This window comes from Cryptomeria japonica, chromosome 1 (assembly GCF_030272615.1).
Source record: "Cryptomeria japonica chromosome 1, Sugi_1.0, whole genome shotgun sequence".
NCBI classification, from domain to species: domain Eukaryota; kingdom Viridiplantae; phylum Streptophyta; class Pinopsida; order Cupressales; family Cupressaceae; genus Cryptomeria; species Cryptomeria japonica.
Window position 1 is genome coordinate 488,485,026 of NC_081405.1, and position 16,775 is coordinate 488,501,800.

The window sequence follows — 16,775 nt, forward strand, 5'->3', positions numbered from 1 at the left end:
AGTATCCCAAATATTATAAATCTCTTATTCCCCTTCAGTGAACCATTCCCCACACTCAAAAAGGGCCTTTTGAAACTATGGATGCTCATGTTAGAAGGATTCCATCTTACAAGGGATCCCTAAAGGCTTTTGATTAGGGGAGACAATGAAAGAAATTGAAACCAATGATTGAAGCCACCAAATTGAAACACTTCCTAAATAAAACTAATCAGAGACAATATTTAATCAGAGTTAACCATGAAATAATCCAATCTTCAAAGAATACTCTCGTCACCCGACCTTCTATTGCTCCAAGAGAACCAACCTTTCTTGGGCACAACATCAGCTAAGGCAAGATCTTCACACCATTCTCAAATGCTAACTGAGCCTAAATTGCTAACAAACCTACCACCTCTCCCTTTCTTCAAGGCAAAGAGTATCATTGAAATCTCCCTTAATCACCTAATTGTCATTCCTTATATAAATTTGGAATTTTTTAAGTCTCTCCCAGCATAACTTCCTATCCTTTTCTTTATTAGGCACGTGAACATTTGTAAGCACCAGATTGCAAAAGCATTGTAAGCCTTTGAGTCTAATTGATAAAAAATAATCAACATCATGAACCTTGAGTCCAAAAAACCTAAACCTATTCTGAACCACAACCAACCCACCTACAATTCTAACAATGTTAATGTCAACCCCCTCTCTACTCTTCCAAAATTGAGTAATCATCTCAATAAGGGATTTGGCATCCACCTTAGTCTCTTGCAAAATCACCACATCGTGACTTTCAAGCTCCACCAATTTCTTAAGGGTCATTCAAGCCCCTCATGTTCCAACTGAGCACCTTCATTTTCTATGTGGCTCACGTAGGTGCTTGCCTCCTTTATTAACAAACTTATTCAAGGTTTCTTGAGTACCTTTCCCTATCCCCACCAACACATTATGCTTGGATTTATTTGCTTTTGATTTCATTACTGTGGGATTGGCTCCTCCAGTGTCCATGACCCCACTTCCCTTCCCCTTCCAATCATTTTTGGTCACCATATGCCAAGAATTATCCTTATCATCTTTTGATATATCACCAATTGGCACCTCATTTCCCTTGAATTTACCATTCAACCAATCTCCCTTTGCTATTATTAACTTAAAGTGGATTTCTTTTTCCCTTAGGATGAGACAAACTGCAAGGCTCTCCCTTGCACCTTCCATAGCCCTAACAAAGGGAATAACAATATTTTGATTAAGAGATGTAGGGGGAGAGGGGGTAGTCAAGGCATAAAGACCAGCTCCCATAACCTTCTCCACATCACATTGTTGCATTAGGAGAGGATCCCTAACTCCCACTCTTTTGTATTACACACCCGCCAACTATCGACCAGGGGAAGAAATAGGAGCATGAATTCCATCACCACTACCCTTAGGTTTCCCATCCAAATCCACACACTTTCTATCTCCAAGCTCAATGATCTTCTCTAAACATTCTTTGGCCAGATGTCCAACCTTGCCACATTTGAAACATTTGACCAGGAGACATTAGTAATCTAACCTTGTATCCAGTCATCCATCACTAAGGAAACCTACAAGGAGTGTTGAATTGGCCTACTTAGATGCATTAAGGCACAAACTTGGGCATAAGGATCAACCCTACCTCTAAAGTTAGGATTAGAACATCGAACATAAGACCTATTCGAGTTTCTAATGAGCTTGAAGATATCCTCATACCATAATTCTCGGGGGAGCTTAAAAATCTGAATCCAAATAGGGACATCCTTGATGACTTTCGATCTAGGATCAAACCTTGGAGACTAGGCCCTAATGTATAGACTAATGTTACCCATGAACCAGGGACCGCCCTTTAGGACATTATCCTTGTCACATTCTGATTGAAATACAATATGGAGGAACCCTAAAGCCAAAAAGCTCATTTTTGAGGGAAAGGCCAATCCAAAACTTTTCAATCCATGCCTCAATCTTGTCCATATATGGCCAAATCCCTACAAATGAGTCAATCACTGAACTTGCATCCTCAACTGTTCCACTTTTGAGTTAAGAAATTCTTTGGGGATGCTGATTTGCAAGACCTCATTCGAAATGTCCAGATTGATATTTCCCATGGACATTTTAAAACCTTTCCTCCCCACGTTATTGAGTTCAGCCTCAACCTCATCGAGCAACAAACCAAGGGCCTTGTAGCCCCAGGCTTGATTGCCATTCTTGCCTCCTTTGTTTCTCCTTCGTCCCTTCTCTCTTCCACTCCCTTTGAATCATCACTTTGGTCTTGTCTGCCCTAGTGTTTTCGCCTACAAGTGCAAACATTTATTGCTCACACCATCATGTTTTTAAAACATAATATTTATTTGGCACTTATTTTTTGTTTTTCTAAATTAACAATAACATAGATAATGGTCCTATAAAAGAGGGCTTCCTACAATATTTTAGAGAGCGATGCTAAAGAATTTTAGGATCTTTCATAAAAAGACAATCCCATGATTTTTAGTAGTAATCAATATTCAACTTTCAAATTAATAGAAATCAGTGGTCTCATAATTTCTTGAAATAACAATTAATATTAAAAATAATTAAAGTAAAAAAAATTCTCAAATATTATATATACTCTAAAATTATAAATAAATGACACATGATAGTGAAATAAAATTTCTATCCCACGATTGTTGTATGTTTGACAAGAATCCTCTAATAACAAATTTTGTCCCCTCTTTAGATCCCTCTCTTCATGGAAGAGGAACGAAAACGAACTACCTATGCACAATAGCACTAAAGTTTGTTATTAGTTAACTTTTTTATTCATTAAAAAAATCCCGAACGATAAATAGATACCTAATTTAGACTCTACTTTTTTATCTTCGAAAAGCCCTTTGAAACCCTAAACCTAAGTCATGTTTTCTTTCTATAAATCAATAACAAAGCTTCCGATTTATCAATGGAGGCGCAACGGTTGCAGATCGAGGGCGTTCAGAGTAAGGCTTTGCTATTGTCTCATTTAGGCGTATGGTTTACATGCATCTGTGTCTACATTTTGTTTGAAGGTTTTTGTTATGGAACTGTATTTTCTCCACTGTTAGGGTCTGTATGGAGCCTTTGTAATTTTCCTTTTTCCATGGCCTATATTTATTTGTGGCGAGCATATCTAATAACCCACTCATTTAGGGCTAAATCTGCATGAAGAAACATTGACTTAAAGCGTTTAAGCCTTAACTTAAAACGGCCTTTGGTATCTGGTGCCTGGAGCTAATAAAAATGCAAGGATAAGGCATCTCGTAATCAAGGCCAATATTTACACAGCAGCTCTTGCGACACGGATAGCTCGACTTATTGGCTTGTCTGTTACTTTTTTTCTGCTGACATTTTAAAACCCTCGTTCTAGGGTTTTATTTGTTTTTCATTTATTTTTATTAGTTAACTTGCGTGTGTTCTAAAATTCAAACGTTAGATGTTTTTGCAGTTGAGGATGAAGATTTGTATCTTGCTGATATGATATATGTGATTATTCATACATTATCACCATCTTTCGGCTGAGACTGCACCGACTTTGTAACATGGAATGTGATGATTATGATTGTCGCCCCAGTCTTATTAGCACTCATTTGTGCTATATGGTGATTGACAATTACATTCTGATTTCAATGTCTTGATTGAGCCAATGATGAGAAATTAATGTCATGCACCACTCTGAGATTAACCGTGCTGATTATGACCATCACCATTGATTTCTGAGGCTATGCTATGTTGTATATTTGGATTATATTTTAGTTTTTGATGATCTCTCTATCATTTAGTTTAAATCGAATCAATGGCCTTGTCTGAATCTGTTTTTAAAATTTTTTTTCCTCAAGTCTCATTTGCCCTTTTGAAGTCTCATTTGCCCTTTTGAAGTCTCATTTGCCCTTTTGAAGTCTGGGCACGTTTCTATAATTTGTAATGGGTTTTTGCTATCTTTGTTAATGTTTTTTATAGTTTGTTTTTCCGTTTCTTGTTTGTGTTTTTAAATTCTTATTTCCTTTTGAATATTCATTTCCCCTTCCAAGTCTGAGTACATTTTCATGATTTCTGATATGCAATCATTATGTCTGATTTTAGAATGGACTTCTATCTGAAATTGTGTGCATGCTCAGAACTGTTTTCAAATCATAATAAAGAGAAACCATCACTTGTCGGCCATTCCTTTCGTGGTTGGAAGAATCAAGATTCGGGTAGTACATTTTGGCACCTAAACGGATCAAGATTCCCGAGTGTTCACTTGCAATTACAAAAACAGGGCAGATTAGTAGTAAAGTCCGATTATTGAACTATTATTTAATGCATTTGGAAAAAAAATGCGAACAAAATATTATCTTTGGGAGGGAAAAGAGAAATATGAATCAAAATCTCTGTTATTAAAGAATCATGGCGATATTAAGAGCTGTCTATTTAAAAGCAATATTTCCCAGTAGCTACGTATATCACAGAGCCTAAGGTCCTCATGTTTTATGCTAAAGTGGATTATTTTTGGAGCCAGGTGATAGTTCTTGTTTCTTAAGTATGTGAATGATGTAATCGACATAAGCTGTGGAAATATGGGCTGGGTAATAATTCGCAAAGAACGCAACATTTTCAATTTATGTGGGTTTTTCTATTATACATAATCTATGCCAGACCCTAGATGTGTATGGTAAACACTTCCTGATCTTGCTGGATTTTAATGGGTTGGAAATTGAACAGGGAAACAACTTAGAAGATAACGTTTGTTGAGGCACGGAATGATGGATCTGAAACGGAAGCGTTGAAGAGATGGGACTGGTAACCCTCAAGTTCACATCATAGATAAATAATGTGGAAGCGAGTGTTAGGCCTGGAAGCACCCAATTCATATGATAGATAAATGATTTGAAAGATATTCCATCAATGGGAGGATAACAAGAGGATCAAGAGGCAGAGGGTAAGAATAATTGTGTTCGATTGGTAATCATTGGCTGTCAACTGGAAATTTCAAGCTGCCCCCTACATTGAAAGGGGTAGTAGGGTTTGCTGTTCTCAATCAGAGGCAATTAGAAATTGGGACTGGTGCCTATAAGGGTTATGGAGATTTCAAGCTATAGGAGCAATGTGCCTCATGATGGCTATCGGTGCTTGAAATGCAGTGGAGATGAAGATTCGTTTGATCCTAACAGTTTCTAGGTATGGAATGAAGGCTGATTTCCGGAGGATGATCTCGGAATTACATTGAACTTTAAGAGTCTTTGAGTTCTTTGTTGTGCAGGGAAAAAGTCAGGCAGGGGTTTCATAACGGGCTTAAGGTTCTATTTCCTGAAAAATATGAGCTCTTATATTTAAAGCCTGCGAATTTGAGCAGGTTATATGTCACTTGTCCAATGTAAGTTTAATTAACAGTTACAAAATTCATTAAATTTTTTCTAAAAAAACTCAGCAGTGCTAGGTCCATGTCACCCAGCCTCAATTGGTCTTCTCCGTTGTTCATTGATTGATGGGAAGCTACTGACGTCCGTAATTACCTTTACCTTTGGAGCTCCAAGTCACATTCAGTTCAAATAAAAATTGTGTAAAATACCTAGTTTCATCTTTAAGTTTCGAGAGGTATGGAATGAGGTTGAGTTACATTCAAATGGAGAGTGGATGAGTGATTGACTTGGACGAGTGTGCTGCCCAACGACAACCTTCCTTTACGTTTACAACAACAAAAGCATTAACAAATCATATAAACATGTAATGTTTCCTGTGAGGAACCTCATGGAATCAGATAAATAAAGTATAAATATTCATTTAAATCAAAATAAGCTGAACATCAACAGTTATAAAATAGTAATCCTGAACACTTCATGACCCATAAATACATTACATATAAAGCCATTACATCAAGGTCCTCCTGACATAGTGATACAATTACATAGATATAAAAGTACATCAAAGGTAACATGAATACATCTTCCAAAGGAATATCTAACCATGGCCACGACCAGCCAACCATGTGAACACAAAGGTCCACCGCATGGTGCCACAGAGATAGACACCTTAGTCCTAAAAGATAACTAAGCCAGAGATGACACCAGGTACTAAAAGATAACTAAGGTCAACTGGTCTAGCCATCCAAAAGAAGTCAAGTACTAACATCAAGTCTATCGACAAATGCTCATGGATGAACAAGCAATGCCAGCTCCAAACGTCAGCCTATACAAGCACACAGGACATGGGCGGGCCAACTTATTTATTTGATGAAGTGTGTAACCCCAGTTCATTATTATTATTTTTGTTTGCACTTTGTTAAATAATTCCACAATAAGTTACCCAAGCGGCCACTTTGGGCCTTGCCCCATTGCGAGCCACTCCCTAAGGCTCCTATGCTACCTTCCCATAGATAAACCCATTCCTAGGGTAAAACCAATCATAAATGTAAAGTATTGGCCAAGGGATTCATTACCCTAACAAAATCTTCGATTCCAAAACTACATTGTTTGATAGATCACAAGAAGAAAATAGTTCCATGATACCAACAAAATAAATTATAAAGCAACAGGGTTTAAATAACACCATAATAAAATACACTGACACCATCCAATTCACCATTGATTTTAAAAGAACATAAATACACTAAATGAAGAGATTATTTTATCAAGTTCCAAATCTTTTCTCTAATTGTTAATTTACTTAATAATGCTAACTCACTGTTTTATTAAAACACATAACATCCTAAATACTAATGTCACTCTTTAAGGAAATTAAACTAAAATAATTAATAAAACCATCTCAACATATTATACCATAAATCTAAGGGTGTGTTGTTTAACTAAAGCAACCGTAGACTTAAAACTAATTAGTTTCTAATACTAAATTCAAACCACCCTAGGCATTCTATTTAATTTAATGATACCTTACTTTTAAATATTTAAATCCTTTTTTAAAATATTAATTTATTTATGACTAGAAATATACCCTATCCGTATACAACAAGCAACCTATGAAAATAAATTCCTCAATTACACTTTTTTTTTTACTAAAATGGCTAAATAATATTCTAGATGGTAACCAACACAAAACTCAAATAAAAAATAAATAAAAGAGAGATGGCAATATCTACCATAAGAAAATTGTAGAATGAAATAAATATTATTATATAAAATATAAATAAGAAATCTTACTTCAAACTAAGTTTTTTAAAAAAGAAACAAAAACTATCTCATGTTGGTGTGGGTAGAGGAAGCTTTCCCCCCTCGAACAAAGCAACGAAAAAAAGAAAACAAGATTACAATACATAAAAGTATATATATATATATACTCATCGCAATTCGCAATTCGCAATTCGCAAGCGCACTTAAAAAAGAAACAAAAACTATCTCATGTTGGTGTGAGTAGAGGAAGCTTTCCCCCCTCCAACAAAGCAACGAAAAAAAGAAAACAAGATTACAATACATAAAAGTATATATATATATATATATATATATATATATATATATATATATATATATATATATATATATATATATATATATATATACTCAATCACAATTGGCACACCCCCCCACCCCCACACACACACACGCACACGCACACACACACGCACACGCACACGCGCACACACACACACACACACTTACACTTTTTTAAAAAAGAAACAAAAACTATCTCATGTTGGTGTGAGTAGAGGAAGCTTTCCCCCCTCCAACAAAGCAACGAAAAAAAGAAAACAAGATTACAATACATAAAAGTATATATATATATACTCAATCACAATTGGCACAGACAAAGCACATACAAGTTAGAATAACCAACATGCCATAAACTAGTAAAACTCATTTATGATAATAAATTTTGGTGGGGAGATGCCACACACACACACACACAAACAACAACAATTTCCTTCCTTTCAGATGCATCCACAAATAATCCATAAACTAGTAAAACTCATTTATGATAATAAATTTTGGTGGGGAGATGCCACACACACACACACACAAACAAACACACAAACAACAACAATTTCCTTCCTTTCAGATGCATCCACAAATAATCGTAAAATTAGATCTTACCTCTGGTATGCTTAAACCAAAATCACACACACACACACACACACACACACACACACACACACACACACACACACACACACACACACACACACACACACACACACACACACACACACACACAAGCAAAACAACAACAATTTCCTTCCTTTCAGATGCATCCACAAATAATCGTAAAATTAGATCTTACCTCTGGTATGCTTAAACCAAAATCTTACCTCTGGTATGCTTAAACCAAAAACAATATGGAAACAATCCTGCAATCCTTCCTCTTGTCCAAAACTGCACACACACACACACACACACACACACACACACACACACACACACACACACACACACACACACACACACACACACACACAACAATTTCCTTCCTTTCAGATGCATCCACAAATAATCGTAAAATTAGATCTTACCTCTGGTATGCTTAAACCAAAATCACTCTCTCACACACACACACACACACACACACACACACACACACACACACACACACACACACACACACACACACACACACACACACACACACACACACACACACACAGCAAAACAACAACAATTTCCTTCCTTTCAGATGCATCCACAAATAATCGTAAAATTAGATCTTACCTCTGGTATGCTTAAACCAAAAACAATATGGAAACAATCCTGCAATCCTTCCTCTTGTCCAAAACTGCACACACACACACACACACACACACACACACACACACACACACACACACACACACACACACACACACACACACACACACACACACACACACACACACACACACACACACACACACACACACACACACACACACACACACACACACACACACATGCATGAACCAATCAAAGCAAAACAACAACAATTTCCTTCCTTTCAGATGCATCCACAAATAATCGTAAAATTAGATCTTACCTCTGGTATGCTTAAACCAAAATCTTACCTCTGGTATGCTTAAACCAAAAACAATATGGAAACAATCCAGCAATCCTTCCTCTTGTCCAAAACTGCTCGATCAATCTCTGTCTTCCAACTTCACTTTCCAAAACCCCAAAAATCCAATTTCCAACCAACCCACCAAAATCCCCCCTATCTTAGAGGATTCAGGAACTATATATTTTCCAAAACTGACACAACCAATCCTACAACCAATCCAAGGATGATTGGGATTAATTTTTGTAACTAAACATTACTCTCCTTAAATTTATTTTATATTACAAAGTACATTTAAATTTCTTGATTAATTAATAACACTAACCTTGGGTTATTTAATACCTTAGCTTAATTTAATAAAGTTCAAACAATCAATTTATTTAACCTTTAATTATTTATTTATTTTATTAATAAATTTGGTTAATTAATTACTTTAGGGACTACACAATTAATATAGTCTTACATACATTCATGTTATTCATTTTAATTCATATAAACCATTTAGTTATAATAATTTTACCTCCAATTTAACTATGCATACAATTTTACTCCTTTTCAAATTTTATTTACCATAGATTATAAATAAAAAGATTACCATAACACAAGCCAAGGATCACAAACCACACGATGGTGACTCGCTCAACTAGAATGAGAACACAAGGATTATAAATGCTACCTTGCTCCCACATTAGAGCGACACAAGGTGGACACCTAGGACCTGAATGCCATCTCCCCTTGCCATCTTAAAAGTCAATAGGGCATGCTCATTCCTATGTTGGCAAGAGACACTTGATGGTATGATGAAAGAATAAGGATTCGGTCAACTACTGAGAGGCGGGGTGGGGGGGTGAATCGGTAGATAGAAAACTGATATAAACTTTCACCAATCTCATAATCAACCTCTCAAAGCAAACTCAAAATTGACAAGTTAAACCATTGAACTACAAATACAATATCACTGTCAAGTTAAACCGGTTGACTGTTACAACAGATTAACAGTAAAACAACTTGAAACTCACAAACATCCAAATACTTTACTGACATAAGTAAAATCTCATTTCAGATTGTTGCCAGTTAACATAACATATCAAAGTGGATTTAGTAGTTAAGCAATTCAACCATAGTAAACATAACCACAAAAACATTCACCACTTGACATAATATTTTTGACGTGGAAACCCAAATGGGAAAAACCACGGTGGGGATGAATACCCACAAGTATTCTGAACTCTTCTGAAGTTCGCCCTGTTGGGAGCCAAGCCTATTAAAGCTTTACAAAAAGTCCTGTTAAGAACAAATCCTGTTAGGGACCACCCGGTTAAGGGATTGACTATAATGACCTATTAGAAGCAATACCCCGTGAGGAGTAACCTCGATAGAGGATTTGAAGTCCAAGCTAATGGACCACCTGGTTAGAGGATTTGAATAACACTAAGCTTGTTAGAGCTTACCCAGTTAGGGGATTTAACTGTTGTAATTGTTAGAAAACAACAGGGGTTTGTTGATCCGTTTGAATAGCACTACACTTGCTTGTTCAGATCCTTTTCATGCTCCTATATGCCTTTACACAAACTGCAGATACATCATCCGGTTCGGCAACCACACTCTCACTCTCAACTTACAAATTGCCAACTCTGATACAAAACAACTCATCGACCTTATAAACAAAACAATAGGTCGGTAACACAACAAAAACCTAATTCTCTTAGAGAGGTTACAAACAAGTCGGTTCAAGTATGACCATTAGATTACATAACAATCTCTGCACATCATTCAAGATAGTCTCAATCGCTCCTGATCACCGCTTCATCGAACTCTATAACTCATCACGCGGTTTGCATTACATGCAATGTACTTGCTCATTCCCAAGATAAAAACCGTTATCTCTACGCACCAAAAATACTTTGAAACTTTTCTCATCCAACATGCATACGTGTCATAATCATTATCGCTCATCATCAGATCATAAACCAATACAACCAATTTCATTTGTTAGGGTTTATCATATCAACAGGTAGGGTTTACCGGTTGATCTCACCATTACTTAGCAATACCGATTCACTCCACAAACTCACCTACCAGTTGTAGTTCCCTTCACTAGCTCTTCTTACCGGTTACAAAATAACATTATAACAACATCATTACCGGTTAATTGACATCAATGACAACATAACATTTCATTAATGCAATCTACATGCAACTGCCAACAATCTCCCCATTGATGGCAATACAAGTATCAATACCCTTGATTGCTATGATTGTGAATAGGAATCCTCGTTTACATTTTACCATGTACTCTCCTTGTCTTCAGCTGGTAACTGGCTATAGACCTTTTATCTATCAATCATACAATTCTTCTCATATATTTCTTCTCCCCCTTTGAAAACAATGCCAAAGTGAAAGTAAAACATGCAATGTCAAACTTCACTGTTCAACATCAACAACCTGCAACTTGATGCTCCCCTTGTGGAATAAGTCCACTCTACACCAATCCTGCTGTAAAATTCTGCAAGTAGCTCTGGGACTGATGTACTCTACATCATTCTCAATTGACCTCATGAAGGGGTGCAACCCCTAGCTGACTTCTAAGATACTCAAAAGTAGTCTTAGGTAGACATTTAGTAAAGATATCTGCAAGTTGCTCCTTGGTAGAAACATGCTCCAATATCACATCTTTACTTTGCACTTTTTCCCTCAAGAAATGACACTTCAATTCAATATGCTTGGTTCGTGCGTGCAAAACAAGGTTCTTGGAAATATTTATGGCACTAGTATTGTCACATAAGATCTTTACAAGTTCTGTAAACTTCATCTTGAAACCTTCCAAAATGTGTCTCATCCATATAGCCTGGGTACAATTCATATAAATTGCAACATACTCAGCTTCAGCAGTAGACTGTGATATACAACTCTGCTTCTTGATACTCCATAAAACAAGTCTTCCTCCAAGAAAGAATGCTCCACCGGTTGTGCTTTTCCTATCATCAACATTACTTGCCTAGTCTGCATCTATATACACCTTCAAATCAAAGTTACACAATATCAAGGCTAAGGAAGCTTTGCCGAGTTCTTTGACTGATTTAGAAATGAAAAATGTTATGGATTTGTAGACTTCTCATGAGATCTAGAAGAAGTTGGAAACCTTGTATGAAGGAGACAACTATGTAAATATTGCCAAGTTGGAGAGCCTTAAGGGTAAACATGAGAAATTAAAGATGAGAGAAGATGAGGTCATCACTTATTTCATGCAGAAAGTGAATGAGCTTGTATACAATATCAGATGTGCAAGTGGGACATTGGAAGAATCAAAGATTGTTGCTAGAGCACTTAGATCCTTACTTCCATCTTACAAACACAAAGTTACTGCTATTGAGGAGATCCAGACTATGAATAATGTAACCAGAGATGTGTTGATTGGTAAGCTTTCAGCCTTTGAGTTGAGTGAGTTTGGTGAATCCCTTCTTAAAGTAGAAGGTGCATTCAAAGCTATTGTTTCTAGAAAGGATAAGCAGAGATATGATTCGGGTGAAATTTATTCAAAAAGGATATCCAACTATTGGAAAGAGATGAAGGAATTTGAAGAAAAGAAAGAGCTTGAGGAGCTTGAAGCGCTTATTGCCAGGAGATTACCCAAAGGAGCTGGTAAGTATGAAGGAAAGTTGCCTCTTAAATGTTTTTCATGTAATATGATAGGACATTTTGCTTCAAGGTGTCTGGAAAGAGTTCCTAGGAAACAATACAAGCCTAAACATCAGAAGAAATGTTATTATGCTGTTGATGAAGGTGCAAAAGATGATGAATCTGATACAAGGAATTCAAGTGATAATGAATGGGTGTTTATTGCTATCAAGGAAAATGATCCAAAATCTACTGATCCTACTAATTGCATGAATGTTGAAAAAGCTTTGGCATCACAAGTTGAGGAGAAAGATGAATGGGTGATTGACAATGGATGCTCTCATCATATGATAGGTGATAAGAGCAAGTTTGTGAGCCTGGAAAAGTATGACGATGGTGTTGTTAGGTTTGGTGATGACAAAGTTGGTATAATGTGTGATAGAGGATCCATTTCTCTTGATGGTAAGCACAATACTGGTAATGTCTTGTATGTAGAAGGTCTAAAGCATAATCTGTTGAGTTTTGGACAGATGGTTGACAAGAGATATGATCTTCAATCCAAAAATGACAAGTGTAGAATCTTGGGTAGTACCGTTGGTATTGAGATTGCATCAGGTACAAAGACAAAAGGTAATATATTTCACATGAACAATGATGGTAAAAATGTTTGATTGCTCAGATTGATGAAAGTTGGTTATGGCATAGAAGGATGTGTCATGTGAATTTTGATAGTATGATTAAGATAAGATCTACTCAAGTAGTGAGAGATCTTCCTAATTTGATGAAACCTACTAACTCTATAAGTAAAAAATATCAATTAGGGAAGCTAACCAAAGTTAATTTCAAGAGTAAAAAGTATTTTTCTAATGGATTACTGGATCTTATGCATATTGATTTATGTGGTCCATCTAGAGTCAAAATCTTGCAAGGATATAGATATTTCATGTTGCTCATTGATGATTATTATAGAATGAAGTGGGTTACTTTCTTGAGAGAGTAGTTTCAAGCCTTAGAGAATTTCAATATCTTCAAGGCTATGGTTGAGACAAAGGTAGGATTGAAGCTAAAGTGTCTGGGATTTGACAGAGGTGGTGAATTCACTTCTGGAGAGTTCAATACATATTGTGAAGAGCATGGGATAAGGAGACAATTATCTTCTCCAAGAGCCCCTTAGTAGAATGGAGTGATGGAAAGGAAGAACAAAAATTTTCTAGATGCTGCTAGGACAATGATGATTGAAGGACATGTTCTGTATGTCTATTGGAGAGAAATTGTGAGTATTGTTGTTTACACTCTTAATTGGGTACATATCAAAGGTGATACTGGTAAGACTCGTTATGAATTATGGTTTGGTCATACTCCTACTGTTAGATATTTCAGAATTTTTTGAAGTAAATTTTATATCAAAATGAATGAAGATTTAGGGAAGTTTGATGCTAGATGTGATGAAGGAATATTTCTTGGTCATTCTACTAAGAGCAAAGCCTATCAGTGTTATAATAAGAGATTGAGAAAGATAGTTGAGAGTGAAAATGTCAAGGTTGATGAAGGAAATGCGTATCAATCTAGATCTTGCACATATGATTCAAATGATTAGAATGACAGTTCAAGGAATGTGAAGCAAATTCAGAATCAGAATCAAGGTTAGATAGTTCTAGTGAATCCAGTGCCTCAGGGTGAAGGAACTAGTGCAGGTGCAGAAGAAAGAACTCAAGAAGCTAAAAATAAAGAAAATACTAAGATTCGTATGTAAGGTTGAATCATTAAGAAAATCAGATCATAGGAGATAGGAATAAAGGTGTTCAAACTAGAAGAAGAATTGCAGAAGATCAAGTTGAGTATTGTCTGATTTATAAGATTAAGCCTAAGGATGTAAATGAAGGATGTAAAGATGAACATTGGGTAAAAGCTATGGAAGAAGAATTGAATCAAATTGAGAAGAATAACACATGGGATCTTGTGTTGGCATTTGGCATAGCTGATGCAAATCAAGTCATGCAATTGAAGTTGGATGACTGCACCGGTAAATGATAGAAGTCTATTTGTGATGAAGAGATTGAGATTCTATGAATGGATGACATGATCGGTTATTTCTGTTGTCATTGTTGTCAATTGATGTTCCTAATGTTCATGTTGTTTTGTTTTATCATCTAAGTGATTTGGTTTACCGTAAGACAGGGTTTACCGACAATGAACTAAAGTCTGTGAAATAGGACTTTAACCAGTAAAGCAAAATTATTTTGATTGGATCGGTCGATTGGCAATGATTGGTGATTTGTGGTTGGGATGGTGAACTTGTATCATGGAAAGATGTATGTGACCGGAACCAGAACTTGTGATTATTACCAGAAGGCGTGTTTCAATTTTTGATGAAGTTTTGCTAAGGTTTTAGTAGGGTTTAAGGACTGGTGAAGAAATCATCAAACCGGTAATGATTTATGTTATTACGGTGATTGACAACTGTGTAGGGGAAAAAGCGAGACTAGGCTGACATGTCCTAATCCTACCTTTTGACACACATTGTGGAATACGAAAGAGCCTAGAGGTATCACACAATTGGCTACTTCTTTTTGTGAAAGAGAGAGTCACGGGCTACCTATTAGGGTTTCTATTCCTTTGTTGTAATTGAAAGATAAAATGATGCAAGTTCAATTCCTAACCTCAGAGTGCAAGTTTGAACTAATAACAAAATTGCAGAATTGAACTTAAACTATGGAAAGCTGTAAACACAGGGACAAGACAAGAATGCAAATGCGTACCCAGAGTCAAAATCTGAGTGAAAATGTTCGGGACGGGGGCGCGGGCGCCACTGTCTTGATTCTACCCTTGAAACTGCTCCTGAAACTGCTGTTTTGCAACCTAGAAAGCTGTCCGAATTGCCGAAAACTTGCTGTCTGATAGGGGGACCAGGGCGCCCAGCGCCTTTGTCCTAGGGACCAGGGCGCCCAGCACCCCTATCCTGGCAGGACTAGGGCGCCCCACGCCCCTGTCCTGGTCTTCTGCTCTGAAACTTGGTGTATGGTTCGGTCTCCGTCTGCTTCTTCCGGATCTGCAACTTGCGACGTCGTCTGAATCCCAAAATCTGCACTTATATATGAAAAGGTGTTTTGGGTGGCTATATAGGGTTTTGCCTTAGTCAAACCCCTGCTTTGGTGATTTCCACCTCCATGAATAGCCAAGTTGTATTGTAAAAGTAATGTGTGTGCAAGATCCTAAAATGCAAGTAAGCAAACTAGAGCAACCTAGAAAGTAAACCCTAATTGCTTTTAAATGATAATGTGAATGATCCAAATCAAGATGCAAAGTGATCTAAAGCATGAATGCAAATGACATAATGAAGCTCATGCAAAGACATGAAAACAACATGAAATCATACCCAACCCCAAGGGAGGGGTACAAGCCAATCTTCAGTCGGTGATCCCCTATTGCTCTTCAATGTCTTCCAAGCCCTAAGTGGATGAATGAAATTGATGAATGTTTGATGGTTGAATGTTGAATGTTGTTGAAGTCTTTAAAGATCTTCTCTTTTGCTGCATATGAGGTTCCTGAAACCAAAAATCGGATCCTTTCAAATGAAGAAAGAGAGCTCTTATGTATGAAATCCTAGATCTTAATTCCAACTTTTGGCCGACCTAGAGATTGAATCTCCTGCCAATTTCTTGGGTTTAAGCTTTATTTTATGATTGGATCACGCTCCTAAAATTTCGGGAAAAATGTCCGGGACTGTGTGCACTCCGGGCGCCACGGTCCCGACAACTTTTCACCAAATTTTCAGGGCCGTCGGATATGATGATTTTAGAGCGAATCCCGAAGTTACAGGTGATTTCGAGATGTTTTGACCCCCGAAATCAAGCCCCCAAGCTCAGAATAGGACCTAATTAGGGTTTTTGATTAAATGATGTACTGGAGGAATAAAATAAAAGGGGCACACTTTAATGAAAAGGGCCTGACTTTATGATGTGGAAAATGATGAAATAGAACCTTAGACCTAATTAATTTGATTAATTAAGTGCTAAAGGGGAAATGCAATGCAAAATGCCAAATGCGCCAAGGCGGGTGCTAAACTAGGTGTGAAATTGTACTGCTTTAGCAAGTGCGTACAATTTATGACGTTACAACAACGAGTCTACTTAAAGTTTGTAACACAAAACAACCCGCGTGAAAGATTTAATAGCTATTTTAGCACGATTCAAGGAATATTTTCT

The 16,775-nt window shown here is 36.8% G+C and overlaps 1 long non-coding RNA gene and 3 other non-coding genes across 4 annotated transcripts; all 4 read left to right on the forward strand.

Moving 5' to 3' along the window:
* Nucleotides 1–2,822: 2,822 nt before the first annotated feature.
* On the forward strand, nucleotides 2,823–4,891 carry LOC131042747 (uncharacterized). The gene is made up of 2 exons (XR_009105299.2): nucleotides 2,823–2,960; nucleotides 3,446–4,891. It is a non-coding gene; the product is annotated as an uncharacterized LOC131042747 (long non-coding RNA).
* LOC131042752 (small nucleolar RNA Z196/R39/R59 family) lies at nucleotides 3,441–3,526 on the forward strand. The gene has a single exon (XR_009105301.1). It is a non-coding gene; the product is annotated as a small nucleolar RNA Z196/R39/R59 family (small nucleolar RNA).
* Nucleotides 3,543–3,624, forward strand: LOC131042754 (small nucleolar RNA U31b). The gene has a single exon (XR_009105303.1). It is a non-coding gene; the product is annotated as a small nucleolar RNA U31b (small nucleolar RNA).
* LOC131042753 (small nucleolar RNA Z221/R21b) lies at nucleotides 3,639–3,721 on the forward strand. The gene has a single exon (XR_009105302.1). It is a non-coding gene; the product is annotated as a small nucleolar RNA Z221/R21b (small nucleolar RNA).
* Nucleotides 4,892–16,775: the final 11,884 nt, after the last annotated feature.